At 45.5% G+C, this 22,589-nt stretch overlaps 1 long non-coding RNA gene across 2 annotated transcripts in view; it reads left to right on the top strand.

Moving 5' to 3' along the window:
* Window positions 1-22,196, top strand: part of LOC106021249 — a 41,035-nt gene extending 18,839 nt beyond the window's left edge. Inside the window, exons 2-4 of one of the 2 annotated variants that reach the window (XR_005878990.1) lie at window positions 5,434-5,520; window positions 7,813-7,900; window positions 22,042-22,196. This is a non-coding gene — a long non-coding RNA (uncharacterized LOC106021249). Of the gene's footprint in view, window positions 1-5,433; window positions 5,521-7,812; window positions 7,901-11,580; window positions 12,024-22,041 lie in introns of those variants that run through there. The other variant, XR_001196573.3, reaches the window with a different exon arrangement.
* Window positions 22,197-22,589: the final 393 nt, after the last annotated feature.

Here is a 22,589-nt window from a genome sequence, read left to right as displayed (position 1 = left end):
AAGGACAGGAGGAGGCAAAGGGAGAAGAGGAAAGGAAGAGAGGAGGGAGAGAAGAGGGAGAAGAGGAGAGGGAGAGGAGATAGAGAAGTAGAGGGAGAGGGAGAAGAGGAAAGGTAGGGGGAGAGGTACGAGAGGGGAGGGGGAGAGGAGAGAGAGAAGGAAAAGCCAGATCTTGTTTAGCAGAATTCCTCTTGTTTCTTATTATTCAGTCCAGGACTACAGTCCAGAGGATGGTGCCATCCATATTCAGGGTGGGTGTCACTCCTCAGTGAAACTGGTCTGCAAACACCCTAGTCACATTTGGAGCTGTCTCTCCTAGGTGACTCCACACTTAGGTTAGGTATGGAAGTTCACAGACTCCAGGAAATGTTTCATGCTAGTGTCTGAGGAGAAAAAAAATCAGCAATTTTACAGACATTCTGGAATGTTCATCTGTTTCTTTTCTTTTCTTTTTCTCCTTTTCTTCTTCATTTGACATGGTCTCATTTTGAAGCTCAGAATGGCCTTGAACTCAAACTGCTTCAAGTCCTCTAAGGCTGGAATCACAGGTATGGGATATATAATGGCCTGGGTACTTTGCGGTGCTGGTGATCCCATACAGCTTCTCCAAAATATACTTGGAATGAGACAAACAAAGTTATACTATGTAGCATACGGGTTGCTCTACATCAGAAACAGAGGTTCCTGTGACGCTCCACAATGTCACAGTTGGTTAAATAGCAATAAATTCACAAAAATTTAGCAGTTTCAAAGGCCAAATTTGCCTGATGATCTCGTTTTCCTTGGACATTTGGCTGCGGCAAAAGCCGTTTTTAAGAATTTCAATCTTTTTTTAATTTTAATTTTTAATTTTTTTAAATTTAAATTAGAAAAATTCATGCTTCAAATGTCAATCCCAGATCCCCCCTTCTCCCTCCACCAGCCCCAGCCCCACCCCCCACCCCCAGCCCAATCCCCACATCACTCCCCAGGGAGGGTGAGGCCCTCCTTGGGGGGATCTTCAGAGTCTGTCATTTCATCCAGGGCAGGACCTAGGCGCTTCCCCATGTGTCCAGACTGAGACAGCATCCCTCCATGTGGAGTGGGCTCCCAACTCTCATATGACGTGAAGGCAGGTGTTAATGAGTTCACTAGACGCAAGATAAATGATAAATGGATGTTTTATTGGGGAACAACTTACAAAGACAACAACAAAGAACTACTACAGCCGTTCTCTGCCCTTCTGATCAAATCCAATCTGTGACCCAAGAAGAGAGAGATAGAGAACCATGCCACCTCATGCTGCTCTCTCTTCAGTTCATCTGCACCTGAAGCCACGCCCAAAGCGGCGTGGCCACAAACACGAATACATTGGGAAGGAAGATGCTGCTACAATTCCCCTTTTAGTCTAAAGAAGTTTTTAAGCCTGATGCAAAAACTATGTACAATGATAGCAAATGTCAAGTGTATTCCAGGAAAAGGAAAGGTAAGCATACACAAATTAAAACCTATATCTAGCACTCAATGGTGGATCAAAACCATATACAGCTCCAATCCTAAGGAGTCCAATGCCCTCTTGTGACTTCTGCAAGGACTTTATACATGTGGTGCATGGACACACATGCAGTAAAAATACACATACACATAAAATAAAAACACCACCACCAAATACGAGCAGGAAATATTGCCTGAGTATTCAGACAATGCTGGTCTTTTAGGTACATTTTCTAGATCAACATATACTTTGCATATTGTCATATAATAATTTGTATAATATGCTGGTTTTACATTTTTGAAAAATTATCATCATTGGATAGCTAATTATTCATTGCATAGTAGATGATGCAAGAAAAGTACTAAAATGAAATATCTCACTATGACAGTATATGACACAGGAGTCAGATATAGGATAATCGATATTCTGCAACTGCATTCTTAGCATTCTACAACAGATAAAAAACATGCCAATATATAAGCAAAGGCAGATGAGAAGTACTCATGTCACTTTTAGAAGGTGTTTTCTCTTACCACAGCAAAGTAAAAATATGCTGGAACTAACCTTGATATTGCTAATGAGAATAAAGGGGCTAAAAGTAAATCTTGCATCCTCTGGAGGGGCAACCAGTGCTCTTAACCACCAAGCCATCTCTCCAGTCCCGAGGTGTTTTGATCATATTTTAAAATGTTTATTTCATGTATGTGCATGTACCTCAGAGTATGTACTGCACCACATGTATTGCCCCTGCCCACAGGGGCAAGAAGAGTATGTTGGATCCTCTGCGACAGAGTTACATGCACTTGTGAACCATTTGAACTCACTTCCTCTGGAAGTTCATGGAGCCAGCTCTGCAGCTCCAATCTGTCATTAATGTTTCTCATATGGAGACACCACAGCTATTCATGTGTCATCACTGGTATGAAATGGTGTAGAAAATGGATGTATTTCACCTTAAGAAAAGTAGTCAACCTCACAAAGGCCAATATCACAGATTTTTAAAAATGTGAAACGAAAGAACAAAAATGAATCAGAATTATTAACTACTGAGAACAATCAAAGAACTAGAGAGCAGAAAGAGGGATAAATATGGGATAAATATGATACAAGCACACAATTCACATGTGTGAAAATATCAAAATGTGATACTATATTATGTTAATATGTAGTTTAAAAAGGTAATTAAAACCTGTCACAAAAAACTACATCCAGCAAGAACAACATTGAGCAAAAGACACATACAACAATCACATATCACATAGTAAGCAAATCTCTCTATACGCATATATCTATATATACCTATCTGTGCTATAGTATGGTGGTTACAAAAGACTAGAGAGGCTACAGTAGAATTTTAAGAGATTGCAGAAGTAGTTCATAGAAATGTAAATATAATCTGCTTTTATAAACCGTGGGGTCTGAGTCTCCTGAACAAAGAAGTCCCAGCTGTAGAGTCAGGCTGTGGATCATAGGATTGAGAGCAATGACGCTGAGAAGGTTCCAGCTAAGAGGTAGAAGCCCAGGACTCAGTTCAGGCGCGGAAGGGGCAGACTGATGGGGGCAGTCTGGATGGGTGAAGAAGACAGGTGAACAGCATGCAGTTGTGTAGACTGTGTCATCAGTATGAACCTCTCAGAGCTGAATTCCCAGGGACAGTAAAGAGTTCTCTGCCTGCTGGTCTTTGGAGCACACACGAGGTGTCAATTGACAAGCGGATGGGGCCGTGGCCATTGTGGCAGTGAGTGTCCACTTCTTTTGGGGTCTAGGGGAGTGAGCTATATCCTTTCCTTAGTCTAGTATTTCTGATGAGTTCTTGTACTTGGTTTCTCTGATGTGATTTTAATATATACTCATGTGCCCTACAGTTTCAATTCACCCCTCCAACATTTGAAGGGTACCTTTTCTACTCCTGTTATAAATTCTGTCAGGTCATGACCAAGCCAGTAACAAGAGGAGCAGGAAATCTGGGATGTAGTCCTGTCTTTTCTCCCCTGTGTTGCTTTACAAAGGGGGTCACATCCTGAGTGTGAGTGTCCTTCTCTGTTTACAATGATGACGATACCCTTCCAAACCTACCCTTCGGCTTTGCCTGCCAATCTGTGCAGTGAACATCCATGAATACTCTCTAGATCACCTTGTAGCTTGTCATCCCCTCCAGCCTTCTGGACTCCTTCTTCCTCAGTCTCTCCAACCAGAAGAAAAATTCCAGTCTATTTTGAAATTTCAGACCTTCCTGCCCTTTGTCTTGAAGTTATCCATCTCGATCCATCTCTGTTACAGTTCATTTGGTTTGTGCCTTACACCTTCGTCAATCAGTTAGTGCTCTGAAGGCTGCACCTATAACTCGCTTCGCTTATTCCTGGACCTGAAGGACGGTCACAATGCCTCACACGTTTAACAGTTCTTCACAGCCTGTAAACCGTCATGTCACTAAAAGAGCGCATGCGTGAGTATTGGGGGAAAATGATGCTTTGGACATTTTAGAAGAGTATTGGGGGAAAATGATGGTTTGGACATTTTAGAAAGACCCTCTTGGACCTGGATAAAGATAGTTACTGAAATGTCCTAGGCAGGTTACTTGAATTTCACCTTCACTGTGTCTTTTAGAGACAGCTGTTAATGTCACTGTGCTTTAGTCTCTCTGGCCCACAGCAGTATTTGAAATGTTCTCGAAAACTGTTGAGAAAAGTTATAAACATCCTTAAACATTCTCCACATAGTCATCATCTCTTTAGAAGATATGCTATACACCCCATGGACTTCCCCATGGCTGGTAGCATCTATCTTCATGTTAGCCTCCATGCCAGGTGTTAGCAGTCGATGGGATACATGCTGTCATGTCTCCATGTGCCACATCTCTGCTACTGTTGTGGCTGAAGTCTTCACTGTGTCATCTGGAACCTTGTGAGGATGTCTGAATTTTTAATTTTTTTTTTTTTTTGCTCTTAGGCTCTCAATTTCTAGTATATCCACTATTCTCACCAACAGTTCTTTTTTGTGTGTTTGTTTGTTTTTTGTTTGTTTCTTTGTTTTATTTTGAGACAGGGTTTCTTGGTGGCTTTGGAAGCTGTCCTGGAACTAGCTCTTGTAGATCAGGCTGGTCTCGAACTCACTGAGATCCAATGCCTCTGCTTCCCAAGTGCTGGGATTAAAGGCATGCGCCACCACCGCCCGGCTTCACCAGGAGTTCTTAAGTACATATTGAGATGTAACGGTTGATAGAGTTGGAGACATGACCCTGGGAGGCCAACACATCTGGTTGGGAATCTAGAGTCTACCATTTCTTGGATGTGTGGCCTTGAGGAGGTCTTCCCTCTCTGAACCTCAGCCCTCATTTACTGTGAGCTTTGTGTGAGATGGCTTAGGAAAATCTACCACTGTACCCGAGTCCTGTTTAGCACTTACATGTCATTATTTACATGTTATTTTTGTCACAGTGAAATATAGTGTCTTTTCTGAAGTCACATTTTGTTTTTAAACTCTGCTTTTTCCATATGGTAAATGGATTACTATCATATTCTGCTCTAATAGTTGATGATTCTAGGACCTATAATATTTCAAGGGGTGAACTATAATTTAGACTTGGAACTCATCAGAAAATTCTATACAGTTTTCCCCATTCTGGTGCTCCAGAAATCCCTCCCAACCCTTGACAACTGTCTTCCTTTTGGTCCTCCAGTGTCTTCTGCCAAAAGCTCTGGAACTAACTAGACATAGACTTTCACTTTAGAACGTCCGAGAAGGACTCAGGACTCCAGCCCCTTCTGGTTTTTGGTGGGTGTTTTAGAGGCCTATGCCTTGCATCCCTAGGATCTGCAGGTCCCTGTGACTCTGACACCATCTTTGTTTTCCAGGGGTATTTCTCAGTTCACCACCAGTACATGCTTACACAAGAAAAGTGATGCCTTGGTGGGAGCAGGGGAAAGTTGATGGTGTTTTTTTTTTTTTTCTTTCCTCAGATGTCCTGTGGGCATGGTAGAGGACAGAGATCCAGGCCTGAAGAGCTGTCGCAGCCCTTGTTGTGCTGACTGATCTGAGCATATCAGGTAATTTACCTGGGCTTGCTTCTTTAATCTCTAATAAGGGAGCCCAGCCACTCTCCAGCCTGCTGTTTGGCACTGTGCAAAGGTAATTGGTGCTTATTGGTGTTTTATAAGTGTTACAGGACTCCACACAGAGCCACAATCAAAACATTTTATACCGAACACTGAAAAATCGAATACAGCCAAAATAACTTTTTACACCAACTTGGAATTTGGAAACAAAATTATTTATAAAGTAGGGATTTGCTACTTAGTATGTTTTGGCCTTCAATTAAATTCTTTTTAAACTCAGGCTCCATGCTACAATGACTCCAGAATTAGTAATAATAAAACATTAGTTACACTGGTGGGTAATAGCTTTATTTAAAATACGATGAAGTGTTAACTCAGTGTCTCCCAGGACTGAGTGAATGCCTTCAAGAAGCTGTCCAGAGGCTGCAACTGTTACTGTAGTCATTAGATTAGTGGCTGAGATACATAGAAGACCTTATGTTTCCTGTAGCAGTGTCCCCTTGTTATTATGTTTGAGCCTCTAAAATTCCTTTGGGAATCTTTGCTGTAACTCCTTTTACTGACAGAGGAACTGGGAAGCAAAGAAGTTTGTCTGTTTTAAATTCCAATACTTACAGGAAATGACAAAGCTGGAGAAGCTATGAAGCAACCCAGGATTCAGGGCAAGGGTCTGGGGCCAGACCTTAGGCAGTGTGGCTCCGACACGACACTCGCAGTGTACGAGTGGGAGCAGGGCTACTCCATGGAGATAGGATATGCAAAGCGTTTAGCACGGGCCTAGGCACTGACACTTCATAGAAACTGGCTATTCTTCATCTTCCACCTCCTTTTCCGCTGGAGCACAAGGGTGTTGACAAACACAGCCAGGGGCATCTTCCAACTTACGCATTTCCCCAAACCACCCAAGAACACACTCCCAGCAACCCAGTCTGGAACTGACTGCATTGTCACTTCCCTTCCATCTTGTGTGTCCTGGGTGTTGGGGACTTTTCTCCACTCTCCCTTCCCCTCTCTCTGTCCTTGGAGCCAACATTTCATCCCTTTGCCTTGCCACACCTTCTGTACCTGAGGTCCAGCCTCCCAGCTCCGGAGCCTCCTCAGGTGACTACGGGAGCATTGTACTATGTCAGAAGAGAGGAAAAGAGAAAAAGCTGTCCTGTCAGGGAGATGTGGCTCATCCTTTATAGGACTTGGCTCCTTCACTCTGCTTCTGTCACCCTGGCCAAGCTGCCCTGGAGTCGGCTTTGCCCTGGGACCTGGGGAAGTAGTTGTCCCCTGGGCTCAGGCAGCCTCCATACCATCTGAGACAGTGGCAGGAACACAATTCACTGGTTTTCTACGCCAGCCCCACAAAATGAGAGTGCTGGGGAGGGAAAGAGTCAATTCGAGCTCTTAGGGATTCTGCAGGCAGTTCTGGTATGTGTTAAGATTTGAAAACCACAGTTTTAAAGGAAATAAAACATGAAAGAAAGCGGAGCGCCTGAACATTCTGCTTTGATGCTTGCCAAGCCCCACGCTGACATTTCAGGTTTTTGTCAAAGGCTACATGCTGGCTCCACAGACTGAGGCCTGGGACTTGTGTGGAGGGCTGGAGGTACTTAAGTAGCTAACTTCTGCTTTGTGGGACAGGAGGGACTATCGGCAGCCAGTCTGCTATTTCCTGAGGACTTACCATGGTCTGTGCATCTGCACCACTGATTCATTTAATTTTTATTTCAGCATCCTCTAAAGTGGGAGAAGTGATCTGCATAGTAATCTGGAGTCGCTTTGGGGAAAGAGAAGATAAAGGGAGTGGTGCTGATGCAGGACCACCGAGGAGGGACTCTACCTAAAGCAAGGGGAGAGCTCCTTTACTGAATCATTATGCCACAGATGGGCAAGGGCTGGGAGGAAGCACTTGCCCAAGGTCATGTAGAAAGCCAGTGTCTACCAATGCCCAGTGCCATGCTCACCAAAACCTTACCAATAAACAGTTGCTTGCATTTTAAAATGGTTTTTGGACTTTGCATGTTAAAATGGTTTTGAGTATATAAAAATGTAAGAATAATACTGTTTGTTCTCTTACATTCTTTTACTCTTGTCCCTGCCTTTCTACTTTACCATCTTGAAGACCACAGAGGGGCCACTTAAACTCTGCATTCTGAGTCTTTGTAGACTGACAGTCAGTCATAGAAATATTACAGACACTCCCTGTGTATCCTCGAGGGCATTTTGCCTAACAGGAATAAAGAATGCAGAATTTATATATTTGCCTAAGCATTTTCTTTCTTTTTTCCTATTTAGGCCCAACCTCATGGAGGTACTGGAACTTTTCTGCAAGACCTCTGTAGGCCTCCTCGGGCCCTGCTGCCCACTGCACAGGTGGAAGTGGGTAAGAATGGGAAAGTCTTCTGAGATTATCCTAGAGAGGGATCTGGAGCCCAGAGTCAATCTCTGCCGAAAGGAAACTCATGCTGTCATACTCTTTGCTGAGCTGAGCCTCAGAACATTCTATAACCGTGCTCCCTTGGTCCCTGCTCACATCAGCAGCTGAGTACATGGGTGAAGGAATGAACCCCAAGCAGGTGCATGTTGCAGAGGCACTCGTCCTTCAAAGGGCAGCTTTGCTGCCTGGGCATAGGGACAGCCAGGACCGGCCAGTTAGAAATACAGCCAACTTCTGAAGGAAGGAGCCCCTTAAAGCTGGCTTACAGGATGGAGTACTCAGAGTGAGGCTCTGGAACGGGAGCGATGACAACTCTTAAGAGTTGTGACTGCCGGGGCCCCGTGGCAACCTGTCCTCGCTGCTCTGACTTATAACAGTCCTTCCCACGTGAGTTGAGAGAAATTCAGTTCACATGTTCCTGGGCCATCTACATGATTTTCAGCAAGATGCTCCGGTCACATTTGTGCCACTGAATGTTGGTGGTGTTGCTTTCTTTATTGCATTTGGAGCCCAGTCCCTGGAGGAAAGCCAGCTGGTCCATTACTGCACAATGAGCAGAGCGAAGGGCACAGTGTCTGCGGGCGGTGTCCGCCACAGTCCTGCAGTGTCCAGCGAGAAGTGGGAGAGGTCACCAGCTACATGAGCTCTGCGGGGCCTGCTGGCAGGACCTGGGAGAGGTGGAAAGGGCAAGGAGCTGCAGAGGAACTTGGGGGTGGGGCTTCTGGTGCAGAGGAAAATGGGGCTTACCAGGCTAGCACCAGGCTTGCTTCATGTTCAGTCGGGGAAAGTTAACTTTCTCCCCAGGGTCTTAGCCTTGTCTTCTGCAGAGCATCTTACTGAATCTCAGGATCTTTGTGGACCCACATATACTATTAATTTATTTAGGACTCTTCAGTGTCTTATTACAGATACTTAATAAATGTTTTCCCAAGCAATATTTTTACTCTAATTCTCAATGGGAGATCCATTTTTCACAGTCATCCAGTATTTTGCATACCGAGTGACTACAAAGGAAGTTTCACAAATAAACATTTACCCTTCCTACAGAATGGGTAAACCAATGCAGAAGCCTTCCTGTAGAGGCTGCAAGGCTTCTAGGGCTGGGGAAGGACAGCCCATGTAAGCTGTAGTGGGGACCAATACACCAACAGCAAACCTGGAAACTTCCACACTTCACCTGGGAGGCAGAACTGGTTTAAAGTGGGTTGCCCCCAAAGAGGAGATCTAAAACTAAAGGATGAATTATACACACTTGTAAAACAGGGGCAGTCATCGCAGACAGTATTTTACACGGAGAAGCTAAACATCAAAGACAACTATTGTATGGTTTCATTTATATGAAATTTCTAGAAAAGCAAAACAATAGAGAGACAGAAAGCAGGCCAGAGGTTTGCTGAGCTAAAGGAATGCACAGAGGAGGGGGGCCGTTTGGGGTAAGGAGAGGGCTCTGAAGCCGATGATGGCTGCATATCGGAATACACTTAGTAGCACCGCCAAACTGTCCAGCTATAGTGCGTAAACACGTGATATGAGGGTGGAAGATGCAGGAGGTGTGGGGACTGGCAGAGCCTGAGATGGGGGTGAGGAAGGGTTTGGTTCATGCGCACTGAGGTCTTCAGGCATGCTGAGCTCGGTCTACACCTCTCAGTGTGTTAACCTCACACGGTATCCACAGCACCATTAAACATCGTTAAATTATATGTGGTTTGTAAACAGCCAGTGGATTGATCAGGTGAACACTGCTTAGATTTATTTCAGAAACAAAATTCTTTAATAAGGAATGAGGCTTTACAAATCCAAGCAGCAGTTAGATTTTTTTTGTTTTTTGTATTTTGTAATGTTTTCAAGGGCAATATCTCACCGTGTTGTCCAGGGTAACTTTGAAAACTTGGCTTCAAGTGATCTTCCTGCCCCAGCTTCCTGGGGAGCTGGGATTGTGACACCAACTGTCTACATGCTTTTGTACAATAACCAACACATGCCGTGAATATACAATTTTAATCACACGCGTTTGTCATATTTACGGCTGGTTCGGACTACATGAGAAGCACAGAGAAGACCATTTCTCTTTGGGGTTTAGGATGGAAATCAGTTATGCACAGTGTGGTTTCCTGGGTTGCTAAGCAGCTCTAAGCCTTGCTCCAGTTCCATTCAAGACAGTCTCTGACCTCCATCCCCGGCCTGCAGAAACAGGCACTGTCAGGGGTCTTCATGCTCCCTTCAACAAAGTTTCTCCACATATCTGGGGGTATTTATGAGCCTTATTTGCAGCCATGCCTTTTGGTTATTTTATTTTGACAGTGAGTCTCGAAGAACTGGCCCCAATTTGTGATTACAATGCCATTTCTTGCAAATACATGAAAAAATATATATCAGAGAAGAGGACCTTGTTTCAATAACCAAGGCACTCACGGCTTCATAGCTTTAGACAGGGGTGAAATAGTAGATGGTAGGGTAGAAATCCCCAAATATTGATAGCCCCAATTCCTTGGCTTTCAAAGTCTCCCAGCTCCTTTTAGCAAATGGAAAACATGCCTGTTATTCTTGCGCTGCTGTGGTGATGTTTACACAGAAGCAGCTTAAGGGACAATAGGTTTATTTTGGTTCATAATTTCAGAGTCTGTCAAGGTGAGAAGGCCTGGCAGGCCTGTATATTGTAGGAGGAGCAAGAGCCTGTGAGTGACTGCTTTACAAAGTGGGACCAGGAAATGGAGAGTGCTGAGTTGGGGGGTGGGGGTGGGGGTCGAGCTGGGGGTGGTGGTGTGGTGGTGGAGTGGTGGTGGGGTTGGGGGGACTTCAAAGGCCCACCCTAGTGACTGCTTTGCTGCCAGGCAGGCTCCCAGGGGCTTCACAAGAGTGCCATAACCTGGGAACACAGAGCACAGAACAGGAACCTGTGGGGAGCTTTCGTGTTCAAACCACCGCAGAGACTATCGTCCATGGGTGCTGTAGTGCAGTTGTTTGGCTCTGTTAATCAATCCAAGCCCACCCTCTTGTGTTTGCACTTTGAACCCAGCAGCACAATTTCCCTTTGCATAGTTGTGGCCAATGTGCGGCCATAGACTCCCAGTGTCTTTTCGAATCTCCACTCAGTTATTGAATGGATGCCATGGCCTCACCAAGATGTGTCTCAACGGGAACTTTACTAGGTGGGCTTTGCAGTATGGCATTTCCTCCCTCCCTACCTTCAGTTAACCTGCCCTTGGCTTGCACCACTTTCCCCTTCCACGCCAGCTCGTTGGAGGAGGCACCCATTTTCCTCTTCCACGCCAGCTCGTTGGAGGAGGCCTGTCTTCCTTGGCTGCGGGGCCCCTCTTCCAGTCAGAGCATCTTCCTTCTCTAGCTCTGGCCCTGCATCCTGCAGACACTGCTGGGTCTTCTCATCCCATGGCACAGAGACCCCAGTATTTCCACCACAAAGCAGGGGAGGGATGTAGTGGGAGAGCAACGAAAGAGATACCTTAGTAGAGAGAGCCACTGTGGGCTAGGGAGAAACCTGGAGCCAGAGCAGTTCTCAAGAACCCACAAGGAGGACCACAGCTAAGACCCCTAGCAATAGTGGACAGGATGCCAGAACTTGCCTACCCCTGAAATCAGATTGGTGAATACCCCAACTATCATCACAGAGCCCTCATCCAGTAACTGATGGAACCAGACACAGAGATCCGCAACCAAGCACCAGGCCGAGCTCCCGGAATCTGGTCAAAGAGAGGGAGAAGAGAATATATGAGCAAAGGAGGTCAAGATTATGATGGAGAAATCTAAAGATACAGCTGAACCAAGCTCATGGAAACTCATGAACTCTAGACCAGCAGCTGGGGAGGCTCCAGGGGACCGAACTAGGCCCTCCATATGTGGGAGGCAGTTGTGAAGTTTGGACTGTCTGAGGGGCCCCTGGCAGTAGGACCATGATACAATCCTGGTACATGAGCTAGCTTGTTGGAGCCCATTTCCTATGGGGGGACACCATGCTCAGCGTTAATCATGGGATAGGGGATTGGTCCTCCCCCAACCTACTGTGCCAGACTTTGTTGACTCCTCATGGGAGGAGTGAACTCGGGGTGGGCTGAGTGGGAGGCGAGGGGGGATTGGAAGAGGGGTGGGAGGGAGAACTGTGGTTGGAATGTAAAATGAAATAAAAATAGCTTCCTTCTCTGTCTCTGTGTTTCCCCCTTCCTGCTGTCCTCCAGCCTCCCTCCACTTTCGTCCTCGGTGGAGCTTCTAGATCGGTGGTTCTCAACCTTCCTCATGCTTAGACCCTTTGATACGGTTCTGCACATTGTGGCGAGCTCCACCCATAAAATTATTGTCGTGGCTACTTCATAGCTGCAGTTGTACTGCTGTTATGACTCATTGTGTAAATATCTGTGTTGTCTGATGGTCTTAGGTGACCTCTGTGAAAGGGTGGTTTGACACCAAAGGGGTCGTGACCCAAAGGCTGAGAACCACGCTGTAGACAGAGGACTGCTTCCAAGTGATACTATCTCTCCCTTGGCTCATTAGTGTCCTCTGCTGTCTGGCTTCTGTCCCAGACATCCTGAAGGACCCCAAGTTCCCATGTCCTGTCAGCCTTTGTTTTGCTCATGCCTCACTCAACCGCCCTGCTGGCTTTGTTCTTGTGAGAGTTAGGAACACTGTTCCTTTAGTGTTTGTGAGTGTTTGTTAGGAACACTGTTCCTTTAGTGTTTGTGAGTGTTTGTTAGGAACACTGTTCCTTTAGTGTTTGTGTTTGTTAGGAACACTGTTCCTTTAGTGTTTGTGAGTGTTAGAAACACTGTTCCTTTAGTTTTTGTGAGTGTTTTTTAGGAACACTGTTCCTTTAGTTTTTGTGAGTGTTAGAAACACTGTTCCTTTAGTGTTTGTGAGTGTTTGTTAGGAACACTGTTCCTTTAGTGTTTGTGAGTGTTAGGAACACTGTTCCTTTAGTTTTTGTGAGTGTTTGTTAGGAACACTGTTCCTTTAGTGTTTGTGAGTGTTAGGAACACTGTTCCCTTAGTTTTTGTGAGTGTTAGGAACACTGTTCCCTTAGTTTTTGTGAGTGTTAGGAACACTGTTCCTTTAGTGTTTGTGAGTGTTTGTTAGGAACACTGTTCCCTTAGTTTTTGCCTCCTTCTGCAGCTCTTCCGCATCTCCTCGCTGCCATACTGTTTCTGTCTCTCTTCCTTGCTTTCTCTGGGGCCTCCAGTGTGGCTCAGGAACCATGTGTAGTTGAAGTGCCCAATGGCTTGTTACTGGCTAAACTGACAGGCCGGGGATCTGCACGATGGATGGCCTCTTCTGGGGTTCCGTGCCTTTTCCCTGAATCGTGCTCTTTAATGCCTCTCAGCCACCATCTGTCCCCACTGATCTCCACCTGCCATGTCACTGGTGGTTCCCTCAGGACCCCTGTCATCCTTAGATATCCCGCAAACATAGCCTGCTGTGATTTGGCCGTTGTGTAGTTCTTGGGTTAGCCTCTGACTGCTGACTCTCAGTGTGCTCTGTAATCGGAGGCACACCCTTAACACACATTGGCTTACACTTTTGGGAATGGCAGTTCCTATTACTAAAAACTCCTACCCAAAACGCTTCTAAAACTCACCTTTACCTCAGTGCATGATGGTGTGCGCTTGCAACCCCAGCACGTGGTAGGCTAAGACAGGAGAAACGCCTCCAAGTTTCACTTCAGCTAGACCATATAGCGAGATCTTGTCTCAAAAACCAGACACTGAAACAACAATCAAAACAACAAGAAATACCACCACCTCCTGAAGGCCAGCATTGTCAAGTCTTGGTGGCTGCATTGAGCATCATAGCTTGAGCCCAATGTTTCCTCTCTGTCCTTAAGGTGGCCCTGTGTAAGCCACACCATCAGCACTGTGGGTAGGGAGGTGTGTGAGCTCAGCCCACAGGACCACGATCTGCTTCTCCTGTCTCCAGAGAACAGGTGAGGGGTGGGCCCTTGGAATCGTGTGAACAGACTGTTACAGAGAAAAGGACTCTAGTAAGCCAAAAGTGACTGTTTTGACTAAACGGTTCTTTTTAGAGGGAAATTCCCAGAAAAGTGGCAACAAGAGAGGATGCGCAGTTGTCCCCATCTCTACTTTGGATGATATGTCCTGTGGAAGTTATGGGGAGGCACCTCACAGAACTGGAGAGAGTTAGGCAATGACAAAAATAGATCTGACTCTGTCACTAACACTGTATTAGAAGATTAGGAAGTCTCTGAGTGCCAACACACAAGTAAGCAAAGGCAGGTGGGTTAAAGGTAATTTAAAGCTAGAACTTGGTGCAAATTGGGTTGTGAAAGGTGCAGTAACAAGTACTAGCCACCAGGGGACACTAGAGGACTGCCTTCAGCACAAACAGGGCTTGTCTACTACGGAATCCTCATCCTAAATGCCAAAGTGTCAAAATCTAATCTCAAAAGAAGGCAATTCTGAGATCTGGAGAAAACACTCATTTTGGAGGATGCAATAGAAGTATTCATTAGTTGTCTTTGAATATACACATTTTAAAAAGTCAACCCCTTCCACTAGTCTCAAAGCATTCAAAGGTTGTCTCAGTACTTGTCCCAGCATCTTTGGCTCAGACTCCATATCCCAGACACAGACAAGGAAGTGATTTGTCTTGTCCCGGTGTCCCAGGATCTCTCGCCTACCCCATTCTAGAGGAGGGGTATAGATGGCTGGGAATTTCATGGGTTGTTTGCAGACATTTGCTCCCTCTTTCTGGGGCTCTGAGCAAATGTAGGGCAAGGAGAGGGAACTCTAGACCATTATAAGTCTGGGACTGAGACTCCCCCATGGCAATCTGGTGACTGTCACAGACCTTCCCATCCAGAATTCTCTTTTAGCCTCTCCGGAGACACACTCTATAGGCACAGATGGTTTCTCCCAGCCTTAAATATCTAATGTCTGTCAGTCACAATATGCGATAGCCACACGCCACAGCAGCTTCCTAATTTGTGGTGAGACTAGACTCTACTAAGGGAAGCTGTGGACGTGAAGACTCCCACCATTGTGTTGGTGGTACCCAGCAGGCTACTGACTGGATCTGAGCTTTCCCAGGTACACTCCAGTCCTGAGAAAATGCTGAGGTTTGGAGCTGTGCTGCAGTAGAGGCTAAAGACTCCCAGTCTCCAGCCAGTACCTGCCTAATGGGACTGTGCCCAGGCCACACAGGAAAGACACAGCTTCTTGTCATCTTCCCATCTGATGCTCGGCCTTGTAAACTTCTCCCTGTGCCAGGAAGCCCCAAGCACGGTGCCAGCTTCTCTCTGCCTCATGTAGCTGCTCCATACATGCATGCTGAGGGGCTCTGTGCATCCCAAAGTCAGAATCAGCATCGGACAAAGGAACTAGCAGTGACCTTGGAATTAGGAGTCTCAGAAAATCAGCTTGCCATTTATAGATGAAGAGACCGAGATGCAGAGATGTGGTGTGACTTGTCCACAAAGACTTGTGCCAGCCCCATCAATCCAAAACTGGACAAAGAAGTCTCTAGATTCCGTAAGGGGCTGTTTCCCTGCATGGGCTGTCTACCTGGCCAGTGTCTCTCATTCTCACACCAGGGCTCCCTATAGATAGTAGCTACTCCTTTTACATAAAGAACATCCCGAGGTTCAGATACTTCTCAAATATCAAGAATGACTGGTGTGATTCCCTAAGAGTACACACTTTTCCTGAGCTGTTTCACCTGCTGCTTTCAAGAAAGGATGGCCAGGGTCCCCAGTGAGGCCTCTAGAAAATGGTAGCTTCTCCCATTGCTCAGTCCCCTCTTCTTTCCTTGATGGTGCCAGACACAGACCTAATGGCTCTTGTTCTGAGAGGCAGGTGGTTGCCTGGGTTCAGACACAGCTGTCCTTAGTGATTCCATTGATGCCCAATGGCCTGACAAACTCACAGATATTCCTACGTCACCAACATTTCTAGCTTAAATGTGAATTCTGTTCTTTTTAGAAAGTAAATGGGAAGGAGATGATGTACAGAGTCCCCGTCTATGTCCCTGGCCATCACTGGACTATCTGAAGCTTCATGGGCCCTGATGTCAGCCATGTTGCCATACTGTGTGCACTTATTCCTACAGTGTTCTGGGTCCCAGAGGTCCCCAGACAACCTAGATGAAGTTTCCTTTGGATCATGCTGCTCTATTCACTCCTGAACTCCCAATCACCATTGGTTGCAGATATAAAATGAATTTAAAATGGTAACAGGCTCAGCCGGGCGTTGGTGGCGCATGCCTTTAATCCCAGCACTCGGGAGGCAGAGGCAGGTGGATCTCTGTGAGTTCGAGGCCAGCCTGGTCTACAGAGTGAGTTCCAGGACAGCCTCCAAAACAATACAGAGAAACCCTGTCTCGAAAAACCAAAAAAAAAAAAAATGGTAACAGGCTCTTGGAGACCCCAAATTCATAGTGTCTATTCTTGACCCCTTTTCTTTTTACCAAGTGGCCTCTTCTGGGCAAGTCTAAGTGACAGGCCACTGCTGAGTGTCGGGAATCCTCCTTCCCAAAGAGATCCACTCATACCCCAAGTGTTTAGAAGTGTAAGACATTGTCCAGTCTTTTCTTAAATGCTTTCAATTACTGAAGTGTCTCCTTGCGTCTGCTGTGGGCCATGATGTGGATACTAAGAACTTCAGACGAGCTCTTCAGGGCAAGGGTTGGTGTTCACTCAGAAGGTAGCTGTGGGGTTGGGGTGCAGGGGCGCTGATTTGGACAATTTTGTTCTGCAAGAATTGTTCGGAAAAGTCTTGTATTTTGAAGACAGCCAACAAGCAAGGCAGGAAGGACTTAGTGGTTAAGGACTCTGAGGTTGGATCCTTTCTTGTTCCCAGAACAATGGAGTAAAGGACATAGAGTAAAAATGGACAGACTTGTGTACAAAACAATTTAAGATAGCCTGTATGGACACATCCACACAAGTGCCAGACACCAACAAGGTCCCAATGTCAGGTGGATGCCTTTTCCTTCTAATATAAGTGCCATACTGTCGTCCTGTTCTCCCAGGGGCTCAGTCCCAGACTGGATTGTTGTGCATGAACACTATGTTTCTCTCAAACCAGAAAATCCCAAGGTACTCTACTTCAAGGTGATTCTGGAATTCGCCCATTTCCTTCCCCCACTGTCACATCTCCCTCTGGGGTGACTGCCATTGTTTCTTAGTCCTCATTTTTATCCTTGATCCCTACACCCAATTCAAAATTACAGACAGCAACATTATGTAAAACAGCAGTATCGTTAGGCCAATTTTCCACGCAAAAATATTAAAAATGATTTGTGTCCTCTGCCCATCATTGGAAACCTGAGCCTGTCTGTCCTTGTTCAAAAGTGATAACCACTACCAGCTCTTAGTTTTGGGATTAATTTTCTTATATGGTCTTAATGACTGAAAAACCCTAGAAATGAGGCAATAGCAAAACCAGGCTGAGGTTTCTCTGAGGTTATTAATTTTTATTTCCTGCTGGCTGAATTAGGCCCATGGTTCTCCCTAGCAGCACAGAGCAGTGATTTCAACAGAGCCCTGCCAGAGTTGGTTCAAGGGATCCATCCAAGGCTGGCACAGGAGAGCAATTGGGCGAAAACTCAAAGAGCCTCTGCAAAGTCAACTGGAAATAAATGAGTCTTGACTGAGGTTCATTAAATTGCAGTGTCCCCTGCTGTTCTCCTTTACCCCTGGCCTCCCCTCAAGCAGTGCTCTGCTAGCCCAGTTCCTAGATATTTGCATTGCAAAGCTTGATTGGAGGGATGGAGGTGATGGTCATGGTGGTTTATGATTACTAGCCATTTGGTTAATAGTGGTGATTATTGCTCGGTTGATGAGACATTTTCTCAATCTTTTTTTTTTTACAGCCATTCACCTCTTCTCTGTCTCTGTTTCTGTTTATGTCTCTGTCTCTCTCTCCTGTGTGTGTGTGTGTGCGTGTGCGTGTGTGTGTGTGTGTGTGTGTGTGTGTGTGTGTGTGTGTGTGTGTGTGTGAAGTACTTATTTCATCCTCAGACAAACAAGACCGAAAGCCCAGACCTTGACTCTGGCTCATAGAGACAGGAAATGAATGGTAAGCAGAGTAAATGAACAAGTGTATTGCTGGGTGGTGACTGGGGGGACAAAGAAGTGACTGTGAGCAGAGGCTGCAGTGCTGGTTGGTCCCTGTAAACCTTTATTGAAAAAAATATTTGAGAGGAGGTGAGGGGCAGTCCTCAGGAGACACCTGTGGCATAGTGTTGGGAGCAGCGGGCTCTGGGAACAACCTGGATGCTCTAGGAGGGTGAAGAGGCATAGTGGCTGGAGGGAGGGAGAAGGGAGTGAGAGACATAAGGGTTAGAGGCAGGGGAGGGCATGCTGAGGAGCTCTCTAAGTCTAAGCTTTCTCTCTGAACCAAGAAGGAACAAGAAAGAGGCTGCTAGAGGCTGCTGAGAGGGACCTGAGAACACAGCAACTTGTGTTTTACATGATCTCTGACTGCTGTGCCGAGGGCAGATTGCAAGGTGCCAGAGAAGAGAAGGGACACGGTTAGGAGGCGACTGTAATGGTAGCTTGGTACAGAGGGCGAGAAAGATTGCAAAGGTATTTTAAATGTAGCTTCACCGGGGCTCCTTCATTTAAAGAGTCCGAGGCAGTAGGGAAAGCAGAATTTAAAATGATACCAGATTCTGCAGTTGCCTTTACTGAGTTGGAGAATGTTGGTGAGCAGACTTTTGGAGGAAAATGGGAGTTTCTTTGGGGACATCGAATCACAAGGGTCATAGACCATGCGAGGACAGTCTTAGATACGAGGATGATAGAACAAACCTTGAGCCTGGCTGAACACACTAAGAAAATATATAGGAACCAAGGACCAAGCTCAAGACCCTGGGATTTCAAAAATCACAGTCTTAGAAAAGATACGCTGCCACCCCATGGACAACAGAATCAGTCAGAGAAAGCCAAGGGGGGCCATCAGAAACCAAGGAGGAAGCAGTGAACTGCTGCAGTGAATGTCCCTAGAGGCTCAGGTAGGAGCCAGGCTGAGACCTGAAGATCATGAAGATCATGGGTGATCTTGTGTAGGACCCTTTATGTTGAGCAACAATAGGCAAAGCTCATTTTGTAAAGTTAAGGGCAAGTAGGAGAGGAACTGGAGACAAGAATCAAATGTTGCAGAGAAAAGAGGAAGTCCAGGGCAGGAAGAGGGATGAATGAGAGTTAAAAGTTATGTGATGGACAAACAGCGACCTGTGTGGATGCTGATGAGGGCCACAGCGAGGGGCAGCCCTGCACTGTAGGAAGGGAGAGTGCTGTGTTGAGAGGACAGGAATAGTGATGTGATGTGAGCTTTGAGAGTTAGCCTCTTCTAGTGACTGAAGCGTTAGCTTTGTAGAAGCCTGCTAAGCCGTCCTAACAAAAGCGGCAAGCAGAGTGGCTTGAATGTGAAAGTCCAGAGGCCAGAGGTCCAGGTCAAGCCATGGGCAGGGCTGGTTTCTCCCAGAGCTGTGAGCAGAACTGTGCTTCTCCGCAGCTTCTGGTGGTTTGCTGGCAGTCTTTCATGTACCTTGACTTTTAGGCTCATCCTTGCGGTCCAAGCCTTCATCTTCTTATGCCTTTCTCCCAGGTGCCTATCTGTAAATATGTTTCCCTCCTGGAACAGCTTTAGATAAGAAGTGGACAGTCTATCATTAGCAACAGAGGGCAAGGCAGAGCCTTTGTTTGAAAATGCGGCAGGTTTATGGGCATATTGTGAGAGGACCTGAAAATACTCTTTTGATTGCTTCAATTTTCTCCGAACTATGAAAAGCAAGGTCCTTAGCGAAAGGTGTGAGTAATGGCAGGCAGAGAGAGGGAAGCTGTGAAATTGTTTCTACTGACAAAGAGGGTAAGCAAGCTAAGGAACTGCAATATGGCAGCCAGGCAGCCTGGAGGCCATACCCATGACCCTTGGCCTCATAATGTAGAAGAACAAGTGATGCTGTATTAGTTACTCTCCTATTACTGTACCAAACACCATCACCCAAAGCAACTTGCAGAAGGAAGAATCTGCTTTGGCTTACGGTTCCAGGGGGAGAGTCCATCATGGTGGGGGAGGCATAGCAACAGAAGCCAGAAGCAAGAAGCTAACTAAGCAATCATATCTCACTCAACTGCACATGGAAAGCGGGGGTAGGAGTGGGGAGGCTGGGCTGGAAACAGGGCAAAGCTGTAAACTCTCAAAGCTGATCCCAGAGACCCATTTTCTCTATCAAGGCTGCACCTCCTAAACGTTCATAACCCTACCAGAAAGCAGTGTCAGCAGTGGGCCAAAGGTTCAAGCATGTAGGTCTACATGAAACATTTTTCATTCGAATTGCCTCAGATAGTAAGTTGTTTCCAAGCCCCACTCAGCAGCATAGAGGCAGGAGAATCGTGATCAAAGAGATCTGGATTCTCACAAGGCGAATGCAGTCCCTGGGAGGCAGAGACAAGGGGTTGGGAATGCATATAATAAAATCATGATGATAGCTCAGAAATAAAGTCGGTAAGAGGGACGAGAAGTGCCTATGTGGGGAATCTTGCAGTTACTCTAGTTTTATAGACAAAGCTGGTACATGGAGAAAGGAAGTGTTTGCTGAGGTTCAGAGCCAGCAGCCAAGTCTTAGGCATTGTGGCTCAGCATGCATGCTTTTGGCTTACTGTGACAGAGATACAGAACCAGAAGCTGTGAGAGAGACAAAGGACAGAAGCAGAAGGACAGACATTGGAGCAGAGTTAGAAGACCATCCCACACTAACTTCCTGTGATTCCACAAGTCACTCAGTCCTATCCCCTAGGATATCCCAGGACCCCTGTGGGTCTTTTCTGTTTTACCTACATCTCATCCTCCTTGTTTCTTCTCTTAAAAATATCTAGTGTTTTACTAAATACTTCTTTCATTTTCATCGTTCACTATGTGTCCATAACTAGTTTCCCATGTCAACTGTTCCTATTTCTAATTTCAAGACAAGACATTTTCAGGACATGCTTGGAATCCTGAAGAAACGAGCCCAACTATTGCTTAGCTGTAGGCTTGACCTTCCAATTTAAATCTCCAGTGTTGGATCCGATTCTTTTTTCATATTGTAAAGGTCTTCCCTTTAGACACAGTGTTCTCCTCTATCTTAGACCTGGCTACTTGAAGGGGAGCTGTACATTGACTAAGTCAAGTTCAGGACTGCTGGCAGCGTTGATCTAAGATCCCATAGGATGCATCCAATCAGTGATCACACAGTTAAGTGACCACTTACATGCCTTCTACACTGGTTTTTCATTTTCCATTTTCTTGGTGTGTAGTGTGTACATGTATATGCCTACATGTGAGTTTACAGCCAATAGTATGTTTCTTCAATAGACTGAATAAAACGTGGTTTTCTTTTTCAGCGAATATAGGATCTGTGTAGAGGAGGGGTGATTGGCTTGCTGGTCACTTGGTGACTCACCATTTCTCCTTCCTCAGCTTCAGTTCCTAAGTAATAAAGTGAATATTTTTATAGTCCTTTCTTTTTAAACTTTTTTTAATGAAAAAAAAACATTTTCATAGTATGTATTTTGATTATGTTTCCCCTACCCAATTCCTCCCAGATCCTCCCCACTCTTTACCCTCCTACTTTGTTTTTTTCTCTCTCTCTTTAAAGAAAACAAACAAAACAAAACCAAGAAACACACAAATACAAATTTCCCTACAAAATCATAAAGATGAAAATCAAAATAAATACTCAAAAGACCCATAAAACAAACAAACAAAAATGTTCAAAGCAAAGTGAGGGGAAAAGTCTACAAAAAATACTACTGAGTTTGTTTTGTGTTGGCCAACTACTCCTGGGCATGGGGCCTGCCCTGTGGTGTGGTTTATATACCCAGTGAGACTACACTGGAGGAAACTGATTTTCTCTTTGCCGGTGAGTATCAATTGCAGATACTTTCTCAGCTTTGGACGGAGCCTGTGTCCACTTCTGCCTCTCAATGCTGAGATTCCTCTGGCTTGAACCTGGTCAGGTCTTGTTTGTGCTGTCTGTGAGTTCGCATTGCATCAGTCCTGTTGTATCTGGGAGACACAGATTCCTTGGAGTCACCCACCACTTCTGACTCTTACAATCTTTCCACCGTCTCTTCTGCACAGGTCCCTGAGACTTAAGGGAAGGCATTTGATGAAGACATCCCATTTAGAATGGAGTCTGGAACTGGTATTGTTAATTGCCTCTGTCTTGTGGGCTTTTAGATATTTTCTTCAGTGTATCATTTTATCTTTTCTGTTCTTTTCACAGCTTCTACATAGAGTATGTTGGGGGTTTTGTTCAGTTATTTGACTTTATTTACTTATTTTAGACAATAATCTCACTATGTAGCTCTGGGATGGAACTAATTATATAGCTCGGGCTAACCTGAAACTCACACTCCTCCCAGTTCTATCTCTTGAGTACTAAAATTATAGGTGTGTACCACTGTGCCCATGTGCAAGAACCCATATTAATGTTAAAATATGAATGTATTGACTAACCTTAAAACACCAAGATGAAGGAATTATAACAAATAACCTCCAACCCCATTCTAACTCAGTGCCAAAATTCAAAGGAATAGTAAATATAGAGGAAATAGATTATACAGCAGTCAGGCATGGTCAATCCCAGCACACAGGGGGCAGAGGCAGGTGGCTCTCTCTGAGTTCAA

Source organism: Mesocricetus auratus, unplaced genomic scaffold (genome assembly GCF_017639785.1).
Source record: "Mesocricetus auratus isolate SY011 unplaced genomic scaffold, BCM_Maur_2.0 Super-Scaffold_100008, whole genome shotgun sequence".
NCBI classification, from domain to species: Eukaryota; Metazoa; Chordata; class Mammalia; order Rodentia; family Cricetidae; genus Mesocricetus; species Mesocricetus auratus.
This window is presented reverse-complemented; position numbering and strand designations above follow the sequence as displayed.